The sequence below is a fragment of the Cynoglossus semilaevis genome, chromosome 14 (assembly GCF_000523025.1).
Source record: "Cynoglossus semilaevis isolate Cse_v1.0 chromosome 14, Cse_v1.0, whole genome shotgun sequence".
In the NCBI taxonomy this organism is placed as follows: domain Eukaryota; kingdom Metazoa; phylum Chordata; class Actinopteri; order Pleuronectiformes; family Cynoglossidae; genus Cynoglossus; species Cynoglossus semilaevis.
This window is the reverse complement of record NC_024320.1, coordinates 23,916,030-23,929,917: the sequence shown is the minus strand read 5'-3', so window position 1 is coordinate 23,929,917 and position 13,888 is coordinate 23,916,030. Positions and strand designations below refer to the sequence as shown.

Below are 13,888 nucleotides of genomic sequence, written 5' to 3'. Positions count from 1 at the left end.
GACAGCTCTCTTGCTTCGTAGGCAGAGCATGTGTGGATCCCTGCTGTAAGACCACTCCTGTTCCTGCTCAATGAAGGCCTTGTCCAGTGGCACCACACTGCCCAAGGAACGGGCGTCTCCAAAGAATTCAGGATTTTTTCCACCACAGTTAGCTCCAGTCTGACTGGAGAGTTGGCGCACTGTGTCTCTTTAGAGAAGCACATAAATCCTGAGTTCAGGCTGGAAACCCGAGGATGCTGTGTAGAAGCCTTTATTTTTAAATTTCACTGGACTGTCACATCAACATGGCCACTTTGTACCTGAAGTGATAATTTTATATAAAAACAAACCATCAAGTGCCGAGTTCATATGTGCCAAAAGACAGAACAGTGTAAACTGAAAGCCTTTTTTCCAGGGGAGGAAAGGCTGTGTTGAAGTGTTGATGTTCTATGGAAAGCAGGGAGGAGGAACCAGTTCTGCAGCAGTGTAACGTGGCAACTGACAACAGAAACTGGAATGACACCTCCAGCGAGTCACTTCCTTGTACCAGTTAAAACCAAGAGATAATATTGCATTTTGGTGTCAATTACCATTTCAAGCCAAAGTATGCAGGTATTTCCCAAACAAAATGTATAAAAATCTCTCCATTGGAATTCTCAGTACGATGGGCCATAGGAAGTTTTGTTTAAATTCTACTTGGTGCTGCTGGATGTCTAGTTACTAACTTTATTCTGACTGAGTTCATGTGATCATGACAAAAGGTTTGGACGAGAACATGATCTAAGTAGAACCACTTTCATGGATTTTTGAAGGTCAATGATGACTTTGGTGGGCCTCTGTGTTTTGAACCATTGTTTTATCTGTAGCAGCAGGGTCAGGCTGCATCTCATGAGCTATGCATCATGTACAGAAAGTAATCACTGAAGCATTTCAATTTCCTTTTGTGTGCCTCCCTAGCCTTCTTCTTCTTCACTGCCCCAGGTAGAAAAGAAGGAGTCCATCTCTTATTGTGAGTAAGTGAATGAGAGGGAGTCAGGGAGGATGGAAGGATGGGCAGAAGAGCACTTGTGTATGAGTGAGCGAGTGCAAAAGACACAGAATGAGAAGCGGAGTGAATGATGAGCTTGTATCTGTTTTCAAACTACCACAAAGTTTCTCCTGGTTAATATTCTGTAAGGTTTTTCAGCAGATTACTCCAATACTGTACCCGATCCACCCTCTAATTTAACATGCAATACTTTGCTAGTGAAAAAAGGAAGAAATCAACACAAAACTGATCACAAATCTGAAGTAAAGTATACATTCATACCTATCAAACCTTCGTTTTAATCTGGTTTAAAATGTTCCTGAAGAAACACTGTTCCTAAATACTTTAAAATAACTACCAAGAAACCAGTAAATGATTCAGCTGCCTAGAATTTAAGTGTCGACAGAAGATAGGACAGCCACTGGAGCCCTGCACAGAAATAGAGTATGAGGTTGCAGACCAAAAAAAACTCCACTTCTGCTGAAGAGACACCTCCAAATTAGATCCAAGTATGCTAAAAAAGATGACATATTGAGGAAGCATATCATTTGGTCAAAAACAGTGAGACAACCAAAGGGACCTTTGGCCAAAAACATGTTGCATTTTTGCAAAAATGAAAGGAGATGCATATGACCTAAAGAACAACATCTCCACAGTAAAATACAACCATGGGAGTGTATTGTTGTTGAGCTGATTCTGAACTGGGTGAAAGACGTCACTGAGCAAAAAGGGATTTTTCAGGTAAACCTCTGACTGTTAACAACAAAAGACAAGTCTTGACTGACAACAGCTGCATTCATTTAGCACATACTTTGAACCTGGTGAAGAATCATCTCCTACCCTTGCAGTTATTTGGTCGACACACCTTTTTTACACACCTTTCTTACCTTTGCCAAACCAAAGCAACATCTTCATGACCAAAGACAAAGAAAAAAAAAAACGCTTCCAGTATGTGTCAACTTCCTCCAGGCTGTCACTTAGCCAACTTCATGGTTTGCTTGTTTGTTCTTCAACCTAACATTCCATTTCACAGGCTCTAGTGCCTGTGTGTTTCTTTTACCACCCCATTTGTTTTTATTTAGGGACTTATTTTATTGTCTAAGGTGAATTAGTTGAACTCTGTTGCATGTCCCTAACTGCATATACTACATAGTCTAAATTGTTGAAATTGTTTCTTATCATTAATGGTCCACCTGGTCCATGACACCACTGTGCACAAGTTCTGTGGAGTTTTAGTTTTGTTGCAATATGAGATAAATAAATTTTAAAAATCATGTTTAACTATCATTTGTACAAACACCCAACGAATCTGTAGTAACTAACATTTCAGTAGTCCAAGTACAAACCATGAGGACTCAATAAAATTCTGGAGCCCATTATCAGCTGTGCACATTGGCCTCATAGGAGCCTAACTGTAAATGCCAAAACTGCCATAGCTTGATAAAACCTTGACAACCTTAACTTAACCTTGATCTAAACTGAAAACCTGAATGCCCACATTAGCTGGCACTGCAGCATGACCACACTTAACAATTGAGAAAGAGTAAGCTCTTTGACTTGTGAAAGTTTCAACAGGAACTGTGGATACAAAGACACAAAAAGCAGAAAACAATAGAAACGGAATCCAATCCAGGTTTACATCATCAGGCTAATCTGAAGAACATCCACCACACTATTTCCATTGCACCAGCCCACGAGACAAATGTGTTGACCACAGCAGATTCCTGCTCAGACTCCCTTTATCAGCTCCTCCTTGAGAACCTGTTTGCCCTGTCACGCCAGGGAGAAGGAGCATCGCCACCATTTTGATTGCTCCTCTCAGCCCCAGCCTTGTCGCAGCCCAGTGTGTCAAGCTCACAGTCTCCTTGTCAGCAAGATTTCACACTGTGGCCAAGGGGAACTGCAAAGCACAGCCCTAGTCTCTCATGCAGACACACGCACCAACAACACACAAAAACACATAAGAGCTTCAAAAACATACACCTTCACTTGTGTGTTAGGCAGCTCCACAATCACCCACATAATTTCATATATGAAGTTGTGGAGTCATTCAACAAAAGTCTAAAATATGTAGTAAGATAACTTGTAACCTAGTAGAAAATATACTTTTAACCCCTAGGGTTGAACCAGACATGCTTTGTACACCTACAAACCTCAGATAACAGAGACCGGGCCCTATCTTCAGAAAAAGAAAAAAAAATCATCTTGTCAAACCTACAGTACTCTCACACACATTCTTAAAAGAGAGTGTGAGAATTTCTTGAATGTGTTGACTCCACTTTGTTGAACATTAACTCCCAGCATGGCCCAAAACACTGCATTATTCAGTGTTAAAATTCCAGTCTCATTCATGTCTCCTGCAGCCCCTCACGTAGTCACAAACATGGTTCTGTCCAAAAAGAGTCAACACAAACTTTATTCATACCAAACACAAATACACAAAGCCTGAGGGCTGCTGGAGAATTTCACAGAGAGCGGTGCTTGACCCAGTTGGATCAATCCATTCTGCTGTGGTACATTTAAGGTAGGTCAAATTAGGTTTATGAGTTGGGCTTTGTCAACTCAGGATTTTGCTTTTAAAAATATCACAAAATTTCCCATTAGTCAAACTGATTAGTTACATATCAAACAGAATGTAAACCCACTCTCACATCTCTTTCCAGTCTTTCACTTTCTCTGCCGTTTCCTTATTTTTGCTTATTGGTTGGTTTACTGTACATAGTCAAGTCCTCCACCACTCCCCCTTTAAATTGATATTTACAAATCTGGTCAGGCTGCTGTACAAATATTTTTGGTTTCAAATGACAGCCTTTTACAAAAGATGTGCAAATAAAGGTTAAATAAGGATGTGATTAGCAGGTATTTTGCGTTGTTATCTTCTCCAGCCTTCAAAACTAAAGACTGTTCACGGTAATTCAATTTAGGTATTACATTCTAAAAGCAAAACCTGGAAAGTTGACATGAAAGTTCAGCAAACCACTAGCAGCCAATTCTGCCTACTACAACACCAACTCTTCTTAAAACACAAGTAGGCACCATGTGTAAGTGACAGTTATGACTGTCCCAGGAGTATAGCTGCAAGTAATTTCAGTGAACATTGAGTTATAAAGTCAAAAATGGCAGAAGGACTGTACGGCAAGTCCAATTTACATTTAGCCCGAGGTTTAAACAAATGCCAATTCTCACTTATCAAGCCATTTGATCATGATATACAAAGGTTGTGTTCCAACCTCTGAAGCAGAACCAGCAGCTAGCACGTAGGCTAAAGAAAAAAGTTGAGAAGTTTCTATTTGACTGCAACAAGTTTGCATAAGGTGAATCGGTCAAGGGGAAGGTATTGTACTGTCACTGAGTTTATAAATGCATATCTCAGTTAAAATAACATTTGTGTGGTTCCCTTTAAAAGAGAAGAATAAAAGTGAGAAAAAAAAACACTAAATAGAAAAAGAAACAGAAGAGATAGTAGAAGAAGACAAAGCAGAAGGAGAAGAAAAGGAAGAATGTCGCCATTTGTTCTTGCACAATGCAACCTATGTCATGAGAAGAAGACATCCTGCCTGTCTGACTCCAGAGTGCTCTCTCCTTGGAGGCTTATCTGCTTTCCTCCATTTTATGGAGAAGCTCTTCACCAGCAGCTAGTGACATAGACCTGACTTCAGATCAGTGACAGCAAATAGGCAGCTAATGTAGCAACAGAGCACCGGGAACACAAACAACACACATCAATGTAGAGTACAGTCATGTTATTATTATCTTTTCAACAAATGCCAGGATGCATGAAACGGTCACACTAACCCTGTTAAGATTCAACTTTAAACATCATAATAGTTAAGAATGGGCGTTTGGACTATTTCCACACTTTCATGGTCTCTGTGACTGTGTAAGAGAGAGAGGGAAAGTGAGAGGGAGAAATCCTGCCTTTGTGTAACTGTTTAGCTTACTTGCTAACAGCAAAGCAATAATATTCTTATGCAATAGGGTCCAATGCCTTAAAAGCTGATGAGACATACTGGTGAAGAAAAGAATCATTAGTTCAGAACCATAAAGGTGTTATTTCTAAGATGCTTTGGTGTCATATATGTCTGCTCAGATGGACTGTTTAGCCCAGTTGCTTGCAGTGCTTGGAGAACTGTCTGTTTGATCATGCAGCAACTGCTTTAAACAATTTGACATGCTCCAGTATGATTTTTTAAGCACATCAAAGCTACATAAAATGTCAACGCAAAAACCTTGCTGTGGGGCAAAACGTATAATACATTGCAGGCAGAGTCAGTGACAAGGTAGGCTTAAGAGGGAAGATCGCAATCCACCACAATGGTGGGTGTATTTGTTTTTTCCAACTTTAGCAAAAGTTATTGTCAACCAATTTCTGACGACTTTGTGTCAAGTTTTTGCCTGACTTCAATTATTATTTAGAGCCACTCATGGCTCATCAACTCTACATTGCTCCATGTTTATTTAGACTTTAACAGGAAACATCTGAGTGGGCATGGAATAAAATCACAAAGATAAACAAGACATTATTTCAAGCCGTGTTGACACACTTTCCCCAAACAGAGGCCAGTTGTGCCAAAAGCACAAACATGTAGCATGTGTTGGACATGATTTTACTTTATTTGTATAGTAGGACTGTGGAAATAATTTTGGTACTTTTTCTTGATATTTCAAATTAAGGTTGAAAAAGGAATATAGTTAACAGTGACAACAGAACGAAGAGGTTCATAGGTCAAGGAGCTAACTGGGATTGACACTTTAAAACCAAGATAAACCAAGATAAGGGTTTGTAAAAGCGGTCTTCTGGATAGGTGCAATCAGTTTAATTTGGTGGTGAAAATCAAAGTTTGTGAAGTTTTACAACAACATCCTTCAAAAATCTGTCTTTACAGGGTTCCATTTAAAGAAGAAGTAGCAAGTCACAGGCAGAAGTAGCAGATGAGAAGGAAGAAGTAGAAGAAAAAAGAAACAAAGCTGGTGATTATAACAAAACATTAAATGGAAAAAGAAGACAATAATTTGGATAAAGGGGAGTGGGAGAACAAAATGAGAAAGGTAATAGTAATATTAAGAAGAAAAGTCCAAGGAGGAGGAGAAGAAGAAAAAGACGAAAAAGAAAGAAAATGTGGTAGAAGATGAAAATAAAATAATAAGTACACGAAGAAGAAGATGATGAAGAAGAATGTGGCGGTGTGTTCTTACAAAACAACCTTTGTCATGGGGTGAGGAGAAGACATCCTGCCAGTCTGACTCCAGGGCTGTCTCTCTCCTTGGAGGCTCATCTGCTTTCCTCCATTTTATAGAGAAGACAGTAGCCAGTGACATGTACCTGACTTCAGATCAGTGACAGCCAACAGGCAGCTAACAGTGTAGCACCAAGAACAAAAACAACACAAATTCACACAGACTTTAGTGTGTCCACCTTCATTTCCCCATTATCACCGTTAGACATGGAGCTCCAAGCCTGTGGAGAACCGACCCACAGAAGCAGAAGACAAGGCTTCTCTTTTTTAACTGAGAAGTCGCGTTTAAAGGCTCCTCACACTGGACATGACTCTCAGGGTGACTGTGTCACTGTGTGTGTGTGTGAGTGTGAGTGGACCAGCTCCTCTCTGTGGTTAATGGAGGCTGGTTGAGAGAGAGGAGAGCAATCCGTGCAATGGCTTCTCCATGAAGCTAAGGCGCAACAACACGCACGGACGGACGGAGGGACGCGCTGCCAGAGCCAGCAGTAATTCCCCTGACCAGACATGTCAGAATAACAAAACACTCCTCTGCGTCTCTCTCTACACTACACACACAGCACACTTCACACTACAGACGCCGCGTCCATTTCCTTGTGTCACTTTGACAACAAACCGACAGGCGACATAGCGAGGAAGCGCTGGGTCTGGTTATTAGAGCAGCACCAGAAGACCCACTTTGGGCTTCTGAGTGTATGGGGGCGACCACCCGACCAAAGCCCCTCTCCCGGCTTCCTCTCCCACTCCAGTCGGCTGGACCTGGACGGCGAGGAGCTTAGAAAAGGGGGGTCAGCTCTTTCCAGGTCATTCACGAGGCGCTCTCCACATTATATCCCATGATCTACCAGCAGCGACGTTCTCGCAGACCTTCAAATCCATGCCGAACAAATGTTGGAAATATAGTGAAATAAAACTCACTGGTAGAGTCTTCTCCTCCCGAAACTTGTCCTCTTGTATCTCATGCGTGCGCCCAGTCGCTCTAATGGATGATCGCCATCTTTCCTGCTTCTCCTTCGCTGCAGCTGCAGATGACCTGAGATCCGTCTGTCTCTGAATAATGAGCAACCACCAGCACACAGACAAGGAAGACAATCTGCCGAGCAGGCAACACAAAGAAGTTTGGGAGACTAGCAAGCACCAGAGGGTGCACAAGAGTTTGTGATGAGACGAAGGAGCATCAGCAGCAGCAGCAGCAGCAGGAGCAGAAGCAGCAGGAGGATGGACAACGTCTATGTGTGAGAAGCTCATCCTTCATCCAGACTCAAGTCGGAAAGAAAAAAAAATGTCCTCGATGTGTGGATCAGACCACCAGCAGCAGATAGACGCAGGGAAGCAAGAATTATATATACAGGCTTTCCATAGTGTGTCTGCCACGTCATGAGGTTATCTGCAGTTCACTTTGGTGATGAGGATGATGATGATGACAATGATGATGCTTCACACTTTAACCACATATAAACACTATAAAAAAAATACAGATGTGATTTACGACGTATTTGTATCACTACGTCGTAAATCACTATTAATAAAGACACGTTTTCGTCATTCATATTAACAGGTTTTGGGTCGTTTTTTCTCACTCGTTTATATTTGTATTATTCGTAATTACACATTTTATCATTCATATTCATATGTTTTTATCATTAATGTTTTTCTGTTTTATTGTTCATATTAATATGTTATTAACATTATTTTTATGTATTATTACACCTGGATGTTTTTAAAAGTCAATTTACATGTTTTCTCATGTACGTTCATACATTTTTATTATTCTTGTTTACATGTTATCTTTGATGTATAAACACGTTCGTATCGTTCATTTTGATGTGGTTTAATCCTTTTTGTTTACAATATTTTCGCACTAGTGCTACACATCTGTATCATTTATATTTACATGTTTGAGTCATTGATGTTTTTATTATTTATGAAGACATTCTTTCATTTCCTAATTTATGTTGACATTTTTATACTCCATGTTAACATGTTCTCTCATTCACATTTATGCCTTTATCATTTTTACATGTTTTTATGAATAGTTTTTACTAATTTTACAAATTATATTCACATTTTGAATATCATTCATTTTTTATCAATATTATTTAAATGTTTTAATGATTAGAATTTACCAGTTATAATCATCCATGTCGACTGTATTGATAATAAAGGTTTATGTTATAGACCTAAGAGCCTGGTGCATTAGACTAAACAGTATTAATTAGTAATACCTTTTTACCCCAGTAGTGCAGATATAAATTTTTGTCGTACAATGTTTTTTGTAACAATGATAATAGTAATTGTAGTTATATAAATAAACTATATATTCTGGATAAACTTTCTTCTCCAAAGAAAATGCAAATGATTGCCTTATAATAGATGACATTTCAAACAATAATGAAACAATATTATTAGATATTATATCCGCTCCCCACCCATACACACACCACAAGTCCTTCATGACCTTTATTCAAACAAAAGCAAATCAATTCATTTACATTCCAGCGTTTAATCACCGCACCTCTTTGTGGGAGTAAATAAACGGATGGATTGATTGACGAATGCATGAATAATAAGAGTATTGCGGTATGCTGCTGTCATGACATGGTCACTGTGGAGCAGACATGATGCTGCTGCTGCCAGTGCTGCTGCAGGCTGCATGCTCTGTCCGCAGGCAGCCTAACAAAGAGGCAGCCCGAGACAAAAGGTGCGGGGTTCTGCTCAGATGGATGTCAGCGTGAGGAAGGATGTATGAGAGGGAGGGTGGAGGAGAGTGGAGGTGAGTGAGGGGAGAGTGAAGCCTCACTCACACCAGTCCAAAACAGCTTCAACCAAAGCTGGTGGTTTATGAGTAGTTGGAATTTTTTTTTGATTTTTTTTATTGTGTATTCAATCTCAGGTCGAACGACTGCAATCCACACCTGCATTTATGGATGTGGATTCATCAGGATGATGAAACATCGCCTTTGTCTGTTATGTAAATAATAAAATAAGTATTTGTTGCTAAACACATACTCATGCAGTGTATTCTTCCTTTAACTCAACAACTTGACAATGGGAGCTGTCATGAATGAAAGGACGTGCAACTGTTTACTCAATAAAAATGAAGTACAAGTACCAACAGACGATAGTCAGTGCTAAATACGTAGCTACAGTATTACCACCAAAAGCTCTGCTGTAGATGTCAGGAGTCCATCAGCTGGTTCTTTTACAGGTCTCATTTGGCCCGTTACATAAATCTAAATTAAATAAATTAAAGTTGAACTTTAATGACTGCACAATTGAAACATTTTTTGTGCTACTGGCAGCTCTGTGGCAACAGGCTGACCCTTTGGAGCCACCAAGTATGTGGTTCATCTGGGAATCGAACCCAGGACTCTCTGTTCTCTGCTTGCAGGGGCAGCGGTGCTAACCGCTACAATATGGAACCACATCTGTATCAAATATTAAATTTTGCAAATCTAAGGTTTAGTCGTAGACTGTAATTAACAAAATGTTGCCCTCAGGAATCCCTACAGTTGTATGTGAGTACTGCATACAGTAGAGCATTGACCACAGGACCACAGGAAATGTACTGCAAATCAAAAGAAATGGAAGGATTTTCTAATTGTGTGAAGAGACACCTTAAAATAAGACATGTCTCTGATCAAAATAAACAAATAAAACAATAATAATTAAGAACAACAGTTGTCAGTAAACCTCTGCTGTATGTCATGTATTCTACTGCCAAAATTTACGAAAACTTTTTTGGAACAAAAAGTACTACACACATTTCTAGCAGGTACTACTTGTTGTATGTACAACAAAGACAGAAGTATCTGGACGTTGCCAATGGTGTAAAGGCAGAGGATTTTTTTTCTTACAAAATGAATTGTGAGTCAGGCAAAACTATTCGAAAATGTATCTTCCCTCATTCCCTCCACACCGCCCCCTTCTGCCAGCCCGGCACACAAACACTGGAGCATACATTTGTATAGGTTCACTGATGTTAAAACAGACCTACACCTAACCCCTGACCTCAGTTTTTCTTTCATACAGCAGAGGTCGTACTGTATAGTCATTTTGGCTCCTTCAATTCAATTGTTGTTTTCCACTAATAATGCATCACAAATCATAACTTAAATCAGGAGCTTTTGGGAACACGTCATGGAGAACTGACCACAGTTCATTGGGTTCTTTAATCTGTCACCGTGTCCTCCTCCTCCTCCTCCTGGTCTAATCCCAGACTGACTCCTCATATGATTTGGAGACCATTGCTCTGTGGGAGTCACACCATCTGTTCCAGGACTTCTTGAATGCTAACTCCTGAAGATATTTATTCATGACACTGGCTTGACGTTCCAGGTCATGTTCAGGGGTCACGCTGTGAAGAAGACGTTCTCAACTTGTCACCTTCTTCGACAACGTCATTCATCCATCGTTGAATAAAGTCTTAAATAAAGTCTAGTAATGAACATCTACGAGCTGTAGAGAAAATGTAAAAGCCAAACTGAACTGAGGAGGAGACAGAACTATGTCATGATTTGGGACTCAAGGAAATGCAGGAATTTTGTGACCCACTAACAAATGGACCAGATTTGTCCTACTTCATTGACGTAGTCTTTCATAAACCACACTAACATTATGAATATTGTTATTATGGTATCTGCCTACTAATAATTTGTTGTTTTTGATCATGGTAACTATTCGTTTTCACTACTGTAACATCAGCAAAAACAAGTATGATTTTAGCTAGGACAATTCTGACCTTTTAGTGAGCTTCCAGATATTAATCTCTACTTTCTGACATTTAGCTATTGGCAATATGTTTTCCATATAATTTTATTTCTCGTGCTTAGTCTATGTACTTGTTTGTTTTGTTTTGTTAGGTGTTTTGTGAATGTTCAGTAACTGGTTGTTTAACATTGAACAACAACAGTAACATTGTCCTGTTTGTACCAGCAGTGTTAATTATTAGGTTTATGACTTTTTTCCCAGTTTGTGTGTGTGAAGTGCAGTGCTTTGCTTTTTTCAAACAAACAGTAGATGGCAATAAGAACATTTGCCCTGTTTAGTCTAATTCCAGTCTTATGAAGGGATTTGCTGGGGGGGGGAGTTTAGAGTAAAAGGAAGTTGGAATCTTGGTTTGATTTTTACCTACATTATTCTGTCTTACCTCAAAAAACCTGAAAAAACTCAGAGACACAAATCATGTAAGAGGGCCACCTGCTGATTGCTGTCAGACTTACAGGAACAGAGAGAAATTTAATTTGTTTATGATACAAACAGACTTAATCAGGTTTGACACATGGTGTGGCTGATGGGATACAAATATATTCAGCAAAATACTTCACAGAGGAAATGGTATTCACTCAGTATTTGCGTCACTAATCTGCGGTTGCTGCCACCCTCAATAAAACGGCAGTAGATTCTGATACAACCTGTCTTATATGAGTTGAGCATGAGTTGAATTTCGTGAGAGAGTAGAATACGCAATAAAAAAAAGGTTCTCAAACACCAGGCCTTGGACCAGTACTTGTCCATATGTCGTCAATATCAAGGCCCCAAATGACCAGAAATGAAACGTCTCCTGGTACACGCCAATTGTGATGAAACTTTGGCTTCCAAACTAATAATATTAACAAAAAAAAAAATATAAATATATATATATATATTCACAGTCCAACCCTTTGTTCAGCATCATGGTAAGTTAAACTTTTAATCAACAAAGACACGGGCGACTTCCTGTTTCAGCTGCTGCTCAGGCGAACAGTTCTGCAGCCTGACCAGAGGAACTGAAACACTCAGTCAGGGATTTCCACCTGGCCATTTCATTAACGTCTCTAGTTTTTGTGGTCCAGTCCAGATCATGGTACTGCACACGGTCTGTACACAGTCCTTCTGCCTCTGTAGCTTAGAGTATGTTGGTGAAAGATTCAAAGATATTCAAACATATTCCTGGAACACCGACACTTCTAGATCTGTACTTCTATATAGTTTTTCAGTAACAAAAACAGTTAAAAAATACTGAAAATTTTGACTGAGCGCCTCAGGGTCACATGTATAACTGATCATGTGACACATTAACTCTTATATTTGTTCTACCATTAGTTTTTGTTTTGTTTTTTTCGCAGAGCCTCGCCGTCTGGTCCTTTAAAATATTTCCTACATGGTTATGCTAATCCTGGCCCACAGAAGGTTGTGGACCTCTGCTAAAAGTGACAGATGGAAACAGGAACAGGCTTCTTCAAAGTTCTCCTATAGTGCCAGTTCTCTTGTTACAGTGACGTACGTATCCCCGTGTATTTCCCTAACACTGCGGCTAACCGTCACCTGGCCCAGATCTGACTTCCTCCTCCGTCAGTCTGCTGGGAGTGAAAACACTACCTGTATTATTTATTCCGAGGTAAATGTGATGCCTCAACAGAACTGTGCAGGAGCGTCTTCGGAGGAACAGCGTGTGGAATGTGCACACCCATGTATACACTCGCACAAACACACACACACGCGGTGTGTGTTGACAGTGCATCCTGCGGCTGCCAGGTAGCGGTCGGGGTTTATCATGCTGATAGGACATATGGCTGCTGCGACAAATCTGATTAATATGGAATGGCCGGCACAGACTGCACCAGGACATCCCCACTGGTGCGGCCTCCCCCACACACCGTGCTCGGCCTGCATCCACACAGCTAAAAACAGTCCAGTCACCAGGGATTTAGGAGGGAGTGAGGGGGAGAGGATGGCTGGGGAGGGGGGGGGGGTGATGCTGCTGAACAGATTTAGGAGGTGACCACTGGTATTTTGGATGCACTAACACTGATGTATCAGCGTCTTATTTCATGCTCTGCTAATTAGAAATCATCACTTTTAAGTCTCTTTTCCACTCTTCAACAACGGTTGTCATCCAGGAACAAGGTCGTGTCTTAGAACCCCGTGCCAGTGAGAACACAAATGTGCCCTTTTGATAAAAGTTCCCAGAACTGGAACCGATACAAACCATGGAGTCACACACGGGTCAGCGCACATTATTATTATAGTATTTAGGAAAGGAAGGAAGGAACGTGAACTACTTGTGATTGTGAGCAAACAACAAAATGTGAGCTCTGCTTTTAACCAATCACCACAGTCAGCAGGGGGCAGTTTTTAAAGAACAGGGAGCTGTGTGTGGCGTACTGTGCCACGCTCAGAGCACCTCAGTGGTAACTTGGGAGATGGTGGAATAAAATGTGAAACCTAACGGATCCAAGTCCGATTCCTGAACCACCAAGACACCACTGCCCAAAAGGCACTGCTGGGATTTGAACCCAGGATCTCTTGTTTACTAAACAGGCACTTTAACCAACTAAGCCACAGCGTGTGAAAGAATTTTGTGTGTGAAACTTTTTTCAGAAAGTATTTAAAAGTTTTACTAAAATTCATTCAAGTAGCAAAATAAGATGATTCTTTGAACAGACAGGTACACCTGGGATCCATGAACTGTCGATAAAAGTCTCATTTCTAATCTGTATATGTTTGGACTGTGCACACAGTACACACCTGGAAGGAATATGCAAATTAAAAAAAAAGACTATTCGTTTTTAAATTAATTAATTACTTTTAATTAGGGGATTGAGCCAACAACGTAACTGCTTTAAGCACTCACCACTCCAGCCATTGTATTTATTACTAAGAA

The 13,888-nt window shown here is 40.2% G+C and overlaps 1 protein-coding gene and 1 non-coding gene across 3 annotated transcripts in view; both read right to left on the bottom strand.

Moving 5' to 3' along the window:
* znf462 (zinc finger protein 462) overlaps window positions 1-7,878 on the bottom strand; it is a 50,219-nt gene extending 42,341 nt beyond the window's left edge. For both annotated transcript variants that reach the window (XM_025062087.1, XM_025062088.1), the window contains exon 1: window positions 7,162-7,878. The gene's annotated coding sequence lies outside the window, so the exon portion shown is untranslated. The remainder of the gene's footprint in view (window positions 1-7,161) is intronic.
* Window positions 7,879-13,499: 5,621 nt separating this feature from the next.
* Window positions 13,500-13,573, bottom strand: trnat-agu (transfer RNA threonine (anticodon AGU)). Its single transcript has one exon. It is a non-coding gene; the product is annotated as a tRNA-Thr (tRNA).
* Window positions 13,574-13,888: the final 315 nt, after the last annotated feature.